Source organism: Salmo salar, chromosome 17 (assembly GCF_965601325.2).
Source record: "Salmo salar chromosome 17, fSalSal1, whole genome shotgun sequence".
In the NCBI taxonomy this organism is placed as follows: Eukaryota; Metazoa; Chordata; class Actinopteri; order Salmoniformes; family Salmonidae; genus Salmo; species Salmo salar.
Genome location: NC_138307.1, coordinates 27,338,203 through 27,349,946, shown reverse-complemented (window position 1 = coordinate 27,349,946; position 11,744 = coordinate 27,338,203). Strand labels below are relative to the sequence as shown.

Genomic DNA, 11,744 nt, shown 5'->3' with positions numbered 1-11,744 from the left:
TTTTGCTGTAAAGCCTTTTTGAAATCTGACACCGCAGCTGGATTGACAAGAAGTTAAGCTTTATTTTGATGTATTACACTTGTATTTATATGAATGTTAAATATTTATATTTCTGTCGTTTGTATTTGGCGCTTTGCAATTTCACCGGATGTTGTCAAATCGATCCCGCTAAAGAGATTTGATGCATAAGAAGTTAAGCTAGAGATATTTGCATGGGCTGAGTCTCAATCCACACATCCTCCGGTGTCGCCCTTCCGCATCTGCGGTGGAAGGTGGCCGAGCTCCAGCTGTGTTTGTCAGACCATGAGACATCCTGAAAATCAGTTCTCACACGAAAAACGTCTGTAGCATCCGAACGGTTTGGCCTACTAACTCTATGGAAAGATGACTCTCACAAACACAATGGTGTTCTCCGTTTTGCTTTACGACCCACACAAGAGTCTTTGAGAATCGTCTGAAGGTAACCCATACAAATGAATGGAAGTATAGAAGTAGTTTTGTGCCAACAAAAATAAGGGGTTAAATATTTGTCCAAAAAAACAAAAATATTTCTTACATCTCGTAGATATAGAACAGATCACTTCAAAACAACGTTCATAAAATGATGGTATATAAAAAAAACTAGAGTAACATAACACGCAGAAACAACAAACCCTCTTCATCATTTATGGATGACAAAGAAGAATGACTGGTCCCCTGTCATCCCCTGGGGTTTCCCCAAAACTACTTTAGTCTCGTTAGAAGTGCGGATGAACCAGCCCTGGCAGTAGGAGGACTCAAACGGACGCTTTTTGTTCATTTCAGCCTTCATGTAGAAGACAAACGGCTGGATCTCATCATCATCATCCTTCCTGATGCTTTTCAGTCACAACACTGAAAGGACGTGTACACGTTAAAGCTTTCAAAAACGTTATTATGATGTCTTTTTTTTTTTTTTTTTACCATTTATGAATGTTATTCAATGTGTTTCTTTGGGCTATAATAGTAAAGGCCAAATTCAGTATTTTATCAAATATACCTAAAGAAGTCCTAAAATTCTAAATCAAATAGCTAAAATGATACATGGTATGACCATCTTAAAACAATTCCATATGTTAGTTTAGTAGCTCTTGGATTAAATGGTGTGTTAAGGTAAACCCAGGAATGATCCTGGATAAAGTAAGATACATCTGGGTGAGAACTCAAGGTAATAAATGTCAGAGTATGTATTTAAAAATTATTACTATGTATTTTGCGTGCTAGACCCATGGTAAATATCCCTTTATTATACTTTTTAGAAATTATTTTATGACCTGAACCTAAACACATGCAAATGATGTAAATACCAAATGCAAATATACCCGACGCACTCGCCAAAATATAGTGCCATCTGTATGTAGATGCACTATTGTAAAGTGGTTGTTCCACTGGATATCATAAGGTGAATGCACCAATTTGTAAGTCGCTCTGGATATGAGCGTCTGCTAAATGACTTAAATGTAAATGTATGTCTCATTGAACTGAAAAAGTGAAAATACACCTGAAGATCTCACCAAACTTGTAAAGTATATATTTTTTAAATCTGTTAAAAAAAACATGGGAGCCTCTAATTGTAAAGAGCAGGATGTTGAGACTGAAGACAAAATGGTCCCCGGACTACCAAGTAGCTCAGAGTTGTAAGAGTTCTCTCAAGATGAGTAAATGGAGGAGTACTTTCCTAAATCACAAGTTCACGGACACCATCTGGCCAAAGGGTGGTTCCCTGGACCGAGCAAGAATCAAAGCTGCCACAAAAAAGTCATTTGAAATGAAACACGGTCGGGACCGTGACCAATGCCTCCTGACATTAACATTATTTTCCAGTTTGGATCATTTGAAACACCAGACTTCGGTGGTTGAATCTCAAACACAACATGCAAAAACTAGATGAGGAACTGGAGTCACAAAGATCTCAAATTCAAGACATATGCCTACCCCGACAGTACAAACTAACCAGGTGACATCGACAAGGTTCACCGGTTGGGAAGCGAAACTGCTGTCAGGGGACATATAGTAAAATGTGCTAGGCTAAACCCCGCAACTCTCCCACCTATTCCGGACGACACCATCCATCACTGCTGTCTGGACGTGATGGTGACATCGTCACTGACAACCTTGAGTGACTTGCCAACCTTGAGTGACGTGCCTTTGTTAAATGCTGACTTAGTGTCATATACAGATGGGTCATCCTACCTGGACCAAATGGGAAATAGACGGGCGGGTCCTGCTGTAGTCACAGACCACACATGGCTAGAGTCTCTCCGTTACATCCAGGTACCTCAGCACAGTTGGCAGAGGTGACGGCGCTGACGCGTGCGTTGACGCTGACGAAGGGTAATGCCTCGATCACACCGACATTACACAGCATCATCTGGATATGTGTGCAACAAAAGTTCAACATTCACCTTCTGCTACCATTTCTGTCAAGCCATCTAAGCATACAGTTTTACACCAACATATGCACCACACAGAACGCACTGCAACTGTCTCTGTAACGCAATGCTGCAAGGCAAACGCAGCGTTCCATTGGAAATGAATGTAGTTCTGGTGTACTGAAACGTAATGAGGCTGTCGGTGTGATTGAGGCGTAAGGTGACAATCTATACTGATTCAAGGCACGCATGTGGTGTTTGCCACGACTTCAGAAGGTTGTGGAAACAGTGTGGGTTTATGACGTTGATAAATACGTCGCGGCGGTATCTGCATTGTTAGAAGCAGCTGCGTTACCCAACGCTGGTGCTATTATTAAATGTGCTGCCCACACTTCTGGGGCCAATTCTGTTATGAAAGGGGATGCCAGTGCTGACATGGTTCCTCCTCCCCTCACAGGACTCACCCATGGTGACTGTACATACTTATACTGATAATATGTAAAACAATGCTGATACCGTTGAAAAGTGGTGTTTGATGTCTTCAGGCTGAAAACCCGACGACGACGGCGTCTGGCGCCACCCAGACGGCTGTATGGGGGCGCCACTCATACTCCTTCTCTATCTTGCACACATATAGTATCATGGAACGACGCATGTGTCCAAGGAGAGATGTTAGGAATGTGTAGGAAAGAATGGCATTGTCCCAATTTGAAAAAACAATTGTTAAAAACGGTCAGAAACAATATGAAAGCAGCCCCTCCAGTTACTGGGATGAGAAGCAGATCACTACCATGGGAACCCTTTGGAAAGCTTCAAATCAATGTCATCTATTTACCACCAGGTAAAGGGTCAAAATATAGTTTGGTTGTATTAGATACCTTCTCCAAGTGGGTTGAAGTCGCCCCCACTAGGAAGAATGATGCTACCACCGAAGCTAAAACCCTGTTGAGACTATATTCCCAGATGGGGAGTGCCTGAGCACGTGGAAAGCGACCAGGGCCCGGAACTTATGATTGACAACTCCTGTGAGTTTGATGTGTGATTGATAACCAAACATCAGTGGTGGAAAAAGTACCCAACCTTAATAGAAAATGACTTAATAGTAAAAGTGAGTCACCCTGTAAAATACTACTTGAGTAAAAGTATTTGGTTTTAAATATATTTAAGTATGAGAAGGAAACAGAATTGCTAAAATATACTTAAGTATCAAAAGTATGAATAATAAAAAATTCCTTATAGTAAGCAAACCAGATGGCTTTCTCCTGTGAGTTTGATGTGTGATTGATAACCAAACAAAGGACTTGTCTTTTTCCTGTGAGTTTGATGTATGTGATAAAGGGTGGTGGCCAATATACCACGGCTAAAGGCTGTTCTTAGCACGACGATTCGCGGAGTGCCTGGATACAGTCATTAGCCGTGGTATATTACATTTACATTTTAGTCATTTAGCAGACGCTCTTATCCAGAGCGACTTACAGTAGTGAATGCATACATTTCATTACATTTCATAATTAAAAAAAAATATATATCATTCTGTGCTGGCCCCCCGTGGGAATCGAACCCACAACCCTGGCGTTGCAAACACCATGCTCTACCAACTGAGCTACAGGGAAGGCTGTAGCTGTAATAACTGTAGTAGTTGTAATAACTGTAATAACTGAAGTAGTTGTAGCCGTCTGACCTCCAGTTGTTTGAGGTTATCCAGGTCCAGAGAGCTCTCAGAACCAGCTCCCTCCATCATGTTGAGGTTATGAAGGCCCTGTTTACCACCTCTGTGCATCATGCGGTAACCGAAGAAGGCAGCGAAGATGATGACAGCCAGGACAGAGACAACAGCCAAGGAGATGACTACGGTCTCTTCACACTGCAACTGGTGGTATAGCGGCTGGGCTATATCCAACAAACCCTGAGGTGCCTTACTGCTATTATAAACTGGTTACTAAAGTAATTAGAACAGTAAAAATAAATGTTTTGTCAAACCCATGGTATACGGTCTGATATACCACAGCTGTCAGCCAATCAGCATTCCGCGATGCGTCGTGCCTAAGAACAGCCCTTAGCCATGGTATATTGGCCATATACAACACCGCCTTGTGCCTTACTGCTTAATTCTACCACCCCCTTTATCCAGACTCATCCTTGGCTAGTCTGGGACAGTAACTTCTCAGATGATTGTAGTCACTGGAGGACGGCCCATTTGAATGACATTTCTTCCTCAAATTGGAATCTCACTAACCATTTCACAGTCTAGCTAACAATGTGGTGGCGTGGTGTGTGAAATCAAACGCCGGCCCTCACTTCCCCTTCTCACTGCTGGTCGAGAGCAAGACAGGCTTTATTCACTCACTCTTACATAATAAGGATCCCACGAGTGCCAAAGGTCTCCAGGAAGACTACTTGTCCTGCGACACGTGCTCCACCTCCATTCAGTTAAATTCCCATGTCGTTACTGACACCACCCAAAGTTGACGGCTCCTGGCCCCATTTTAATCTAGCAACACAGGAGGTTGGTGGCACCTTAATTGGTGAGGATGGGCTTGTGGTAATGTATGGAGCGGAATTAGTGGAATGGTATGAAATACATCAAACATCCAGGCTATATCACATCCGGCCGTGATTGGGAGTCCCATAGGGCGGCGCACAATTGGCCCAGCGTCGTCTGGGTTTGGCTGTCATTGTAAATAAGAATTTGCTCTTAACTGACTTGCCTAGTTAAATAAAGGTTACATTTTTTTTTTAAGTTTTAAAAAACACATGGTTTCAGGTGTTTGATGCCATTCCATTCGCTCCATTCCAGCCATTGTTATGAGCCGTTCTCCCCTCAGCAGCCTCCACTGTCTTGCAAGTATGGTAGAAGTTCCTATTGGAGATAGACTCCCGGGGAAGACTCCCGGGGAAGCTGTCACCAGTGAGGGCAGCAAGTTGAGGGCTTGACTCTAATCACTCCTGTACCTTTCAGCAACGCTACTCATGACCAGATGCTATACCACACTGTCTAACATCCACTGTTCTATTTCAAACCACCAGCTGTTTCTCATGAAGGAACTCATCTGCATCCTGGACATGGGAGAGCCCCTCAGCTGGTAATGAACACAGTTCAGACATGTAAAGTCCCTATTGATTACTGTGTTGAAGTTCTCTTTTCCCAACGACGCCACATTTCTTTATTTTACCTTTATTTAACTAGGCAAGTCAGTTAAGAACAACTTCTTATTTTCAATGATGGCCTAGGAACAGTGGGTTAATTGCCTTGTTCAGGGGCACAACGACAGATTTTTACCATGGCAGCTCAGGGATTCGATCTAGCAACCTTTTGGTTACTGGCCTAACGCCCTAACCACTAGGCTACCTGCCGCTCCGTTGTTCCCTAGAACAACTTAACATACCCAGTCACTAACAGCAAACATACCTGTTCTGTATATTTCCACTATCCTTAAAATACTCACTGAGTTACACGAATTGACTGAGTCTGTCGTGCCCATATCACCCAGTTGAAGGCTATCTCCATTATACATTCCTCTGTAAATGTCAAGGTGAATGCTGCAATTGGTTCCTTTCGCAGTGAAAGGGTGATTGGTGAACAGATTGTGACCTCTCTGGTAAACAACAATACTGTATGTGAACACAATCTGGTCCTGGAATGACTCACTGTTGGTGAATGCCTGTAAACTGACTGTGGTTGTGCGCCGTACCTTTCATATGGGTTATGACCCTATGTCTGTGCTGCCTAGTGCCTGGCGGAACAGAGGGCAGGTATGATGTCACTACTAACTGTGAAAATGCTGGTAAAAGTGACCCCTTTGACAATGTAGGGAGTGACGTCTCGGTCCCTTATACCACTACAATAAGGAGCCAGAAGACTATAGCTCGCCTGAACCACCTAACCCCAATGTTTATTAGAAGGCCTTGAACCACCTAACCCCAATGTTTATTAGAGGGCCCTGAACCACCTAACCCCAATGTCTATTAGAGGGCCTTGAACCACCTAACCCCAATATTTATTAGAGGGCCCTGAACCACCTAACCCCAATGTCTATTAGAGGGCCTTGAACCACCTAACCCCAATGTTTATTAGAAGGCCTTGAACCACCTAACCCCAATGTTTATTAGAGGGCCCTGAACCACCTAACCCCAATGTCTATTAGAGGGCCCTGAACCACCTAACCCCAATGTTTATTAGAGGGCCCTGAACCACCTAACCCCAATGTCTATTAGAGGGCCTTGAACCACCTAACCCCAATGTTTATTAGAAGGCCTTGAACCACCTAACCCCAATGTTTATTAGAGGGCCCTGAACCACCTAACCCCAATGTCTATTAGAGGGCCTTGAACCACCTAACCCCAATGTTTATTAGAAGGCCTTGAACCACCTAACCCCAATGTTTATTAGAGGGCCCTGAACCACCTAACCCCAATGTCTATTAGAGGGCCTTGAACCACCTAACCCCAATGTCTATTAGAGGGCCTTGAACCACCTAACCCCAATGTTTATTAGAGGGCCCTGAACCACCTAACCCCAATGTCTATTAGAGGGCCTTGAACCACCTAACCCCAATATCTATTAGAAGGCCTTGAACCACCTAACCCCAATGTTTATTAGAGGGCCTTGAACCACCTAACCCCAATGTCTATTAGAGGGCCCTGAACCACCTAACCCCAATGTCTATTAGAGGGCCTTGAACCACCTAACCCCAATGTCTATTAGAGGGCCTTGAACCACCTAACCCCAATGTTTATTAGAGGGCCTTGAACCACCTAACCCCAATGTTTATTAGAAGGCCTTGAACCACCTAACCCCAATGTCTATTAGAGGGCCCTGAACCACCTAACCCCAATGTCTATTAGAGGGCCTTGAACCACCTAACCCCAATGTCTATTAGAGGGCCTTGAACCACCTAACCCCAATGTTTATTAGAAGGCCTTGAACCACCTAACCCCAATGTTTATTAGAAGGCCTTGAACCACCTAACCCCAATGTCTATTAGAGGGCCCTGAACCACCTAACCCCAATGTCTATTAGAGGGCCTTGAACCACCTAACCCCAATGTCTATTAGAAGGCCTTGAACCACCTAACCCCAATGTTTATTAGAGGGCCTTGAACCACCTAACCCCAATATCTATTAGAGGGCCTTGAACCACCTAACCCTAATATCTATTAGAGGGCCTTGAACCACCTAACCCCAATGTCTATTAGAGGGCCCTGAACCACCTAACCCCAATGTTTATTAGAGGGCCCTGAACCACCTAACCCCAATGTTTATTAGAGGGCCTTGAACCACCTAACCCCAATATCTATTAGAGGGCCTTGAACCACCTAACCCCAATGTCTATTAGAGGGCCTTGAACCACCTAACCCCAATGTTTATTAGAGGGCCCTGAACCACCTAACCCCAATGTCTATTAGAGGGCCTTGAACCACCTAACCCCAATGTCTATTAGAGGGCCCTGAACCACCTAACCCCAATGTCTATTAGAGGGCCTTGAACCACCTAACCCCAATGTTTATTAGAGGGCCCTGAACCACCTAACCCCAATGTTTATTAGAGGGCCTTGAACCACCTAACCCCAATGTCTATTAGAGGGCCTTGAACCACCTAACCCCAATGTTTATTAGAGGGCCCTGAACCACCTAACCCCAATGTTTATTAGAGGGCCTTGAACCACCTAACCCCAATGTCTATTAGAGGGCCTTGAACCACCTAACCCCAATGTCTATTAGAGGGCCTTGAACCACCTAACCCCAATGTTTATTAGAGGGCCCTGAACCACCTAACCCCAATGTCTATTAGAGGGCCTTGAACCACCTAACCCCAATGTTTATTAGAGGGCCTTGAACCACCTAACCCCAATGTTTATTAGAGGGCCTTGAACCACCTAACCCCAATGTCTATTAGAGGGCCTTGAACCACCTAACCCCAATGTCTATTAGAGGGCCTTGAACCACCTAACCCCAATGTTTATTAGAGGGCCTTGAACCACCTAACCCCAATGTTTATTAGAGGGCCTTGAACCACCTAACCCCAATGTCTATTAGAGGGCCTTGAACCACCTAACCCCAATGTTTATTAGAAGGCCCTGAACCTTGTGAGGAGTTATTTGTGTATCTGTAGAAATATCCTCTCTTTAGGGAAGTACTATTGAGAGACTATTGTACTGTTTTGGCGCACACGCTCTCTCCTTGCTGCGCTGCAATAAATATATATATCATTTGAGAACCCAACTTGATACTATAATTTTGTCGTTTCGTTTTTCAGGACCTTACTAACATTAGTCTTAGCAGCAGAAAGCAGAAGAGTATGTGCTCACCTCAACACAGAGAGAGACTCTCTCTCCGTCCTTAACACACTTGAGGAAACAGTTAGAGCTGGTGAAGTTGAGGACCACAGGGACCCCCCGAAACTCTCCGTCCACACAGTCAGACTTGTAGTGATAGATGGTGATCTTCTCTGGAATAAATCAATCAACAAATCAGTAATCAGTTATTACCATAGTAACAAAAAAACATTGGGATAAAGTTAGCATTCACAGTCTGTAGTCTATACAGTTTAGACTGTCCATCATCAAGTTAATATTTACACATAATTGCCATTGCAATGTTTAATAAACACAGTTCTATATTTTTTATCATGATAAAAGAATAAGAAATCGACGGCATAATACAAAAACACATTATTCTATAACAAACCTGGAGTTGGTGACAAACTAGGAATACTCCACATCCAACCTGTATGCCGAAGGTACGTGCGGTATAAATAGTTTTCAATAAAGATGTTGTCCAACTGTTGTACTTTTTCCAAGTTGCCCATTCCTCGAGACACTGAACACAAAGAGAGAAACAAACAGACAAAATGGCCATCAGAAAATACAATGAAGATGAGGAAACATACCTCAACAAGCTCGTCGTTTGGATGATGTCATTGTTTGGGACCCTCGGCAGAGCATTGGTGAAGCTACACAAGTGAAATAAACCCATGGTGCTAAGAGTGGAGGAGATGTGGAAAGTACCCAGTCTAGTTTATAACTATGTAGAGGAGATGTGGAAAGTACCCAGTCTAGTTTATAACTATGTAGAGGAGATGTGGAAAGGACCCAGTCTAGTTTATAACTATGTAGAGGAGATGTGGAAAGGATCCAGTCTAGTTTATAACTATGTAGAGGAGATGTGGAAAGGACCCAGTCTAGTTTATAACTATGTAGAGGAGATGTGGAAAGGACCCAGTCTAGTTTATAACTATGTAGAGGAGATGTGGAAAGGACCCAGTCTAGTTTATAACTATGTAGAGGAGATGTGGAAAGGACCCAGTCTAGTTTATAACTATGTAGAGGAGATGTGGAAAGGACCCAGTCTAGTTTATAACTATGTAGAGGAGATGTGGAAAGGATCCAGTCTAGTTTATAACTATGTAGAGGAGATGTGGAAAGGACCCAGTCTAGTTTATAACTATGTAGAGGAGATGTGGAAAGGACCCAGTCTAGTTTATAACTATGTAGAGGAGATGTGGAAAGGACCCAGTCTAGTTTATAACTATGTAGAGGAGATGTGGAAAGGACCCAGTCTAGTTTATAACTATGTAGAGGAGATGTGGAAAGGATCCAGTCTAGTTTATAACTATGTAGAGGAGAGGTGGAAAGGATCCAGTCTAGTTTATAACTATGTAGAGGAGAGGTGGAAAGGATGCAGTCTAGTTTATAACTATGTAGAGGAGATGTGGAAAGGACACAGTCTAGTTTATAACTATGTAGAGGAGATGTGGAAAGGATCCAGTCTAGTTTATAACTATGTAGAGGAGATGTGGAAAGGACCCAGTCTAGTTTATAACTATGTAGAGGAGATGTGGAAAGGATCCAGTCTAGTTTATAACTATGTAGAGGAGATGTGGAAAGGATCCAGTTTAGTTTATAACTATGTAGAGGAGATGTGGAAAGGACACAGTCTAGTTTATAACTATGTAGAGGAGATGTGGAAAGGATCCAGTCTAGTTTATAACTATGTAGAGGAGATGTGGAAAGGATCCAGTCTAGTTTATAAATACGTGGACATGGTGATTGTGATACAGTATTCATGACCAGGGTTTCACTTCTCTGTTGGAATGGTCATGGGAGATAGTGGGGGTAATGAAGGAAGTGTATTTTACATTACACAAACGAACCTGTATTTACTCAAATTATGTGATGAAATGGTTAATTCACAGTAATAAATATGAAAATATGATAGTTTCTATAAGCACCACTAGCCACGATTTGGAACCAGTTAGAGTTAAATAAATTGTAATTATACTGTAATAAAATATGATTGTTTCTACAAGCACCGCAATTGCCCACGATTTGGAAACAGGTAGAGCTGAGTAAGTAATAACAGAAAGTATCTGTTGTCACCATACAATGTCTTCTTAAATGCCAGGCAAAAACCAGTAGGAACAGTAGAATAAAATGCTACAGAAGCGCTGCTCGGGTGGCAGTACTGATACTATTAATAAAAGGAATAGCCAACTTACCAACCAGACGTGTTGAATCTGTTGAAGTAAGCACCAGAACATACCCAGGGTACACCCTGGTTAAATGAAAATAAAGGGTGGCCTGCTGTAGTCTAGCTTGTGGTTATATGCTGCCACTCCCCAGTGATCATGTATCGTGTCTGCCTAGGTACGAAACCATCCCACTATCTATTGAACACAATCTTCTCCTGTCTTTCCTGTCCCCTCTACTCACTGTCCTATCAATTAAAAGCAAGTCAAAAATACAAGTGGGCTAGGAACTTCCCCCACTGCTTAAAAATATAGAATAATAATCAGTCTTACCCAGTGTGATTTTGCTGGACTCTGCGACCATGACAACCTCGTTGAAGTTACAATCCGACTTGCCACAGTTGTGACAAGAGCTCCCGTCACCGCAGCCACGCCCCCTCACCACGGAGATTCTGGTGTTCGTCATGGCAACCACGAACAGACCGTCAACCTCACCATCGGCTTTGTTGACTTCCTCTTCCGTGAGGTCTTCCAAAGGGCGATAGGAGTCACTTTATTCAGGGACGATACATGACGTTATTATACATTGTTATGGAGATTTGTGTGAGGCCAGTGGTCCATTAAAACAGGGTTTCCCAAACTCGGTCCTGGGGGCCCCCCTGGGTGAACGTTTTGGCTTTTACCATATCACTACAAAGCTGATTCAAATAATCAAAGCTTGATGATGAGTTGGTTATTTGAATCAGCTGTGTAGTGCTGGGGTGGGGGGGCAGGACCGAGTTTGGGAAACATTAAAATACATTATACACAAAATATAATATGCGTGGAATATACAGTGAGCTCCAAAAATATTGGACTGTGACATATTTTTGGGCGGGTTTGACTCTG

General features: G+C 43.0%; 1 long non-coding RNA gene across 1 annotated transcript in view; it reads right to left on the bottom strand.

The window, feature by feature from the left end:
- Nucleotides 1-11,744, bottom strand: part of LOC106609070 (uncharacterized) — a 32,464-nt gene that overhangs the window by 1,977 nt on the left and 18,743 nt on the right. The window contains exons 5-7 of the long non-coding RNA XR_006760071.2: nucleotides 11,190-11,407; nucleotides 9,077-9,208; nucleotides 8,698-8,837 (exon numbers count right to left, since the gene is read on the bottom strand). This is a non-coding gene — a long non-coding RNA (uncharacterized LOC106609070). The remainder of the gene's footprint in view (nucleotides 1-8,697; nucleotides 8,838-9,076; nucleotides 9,209-11,189; nucleotides 11,408-11,744) is intronic.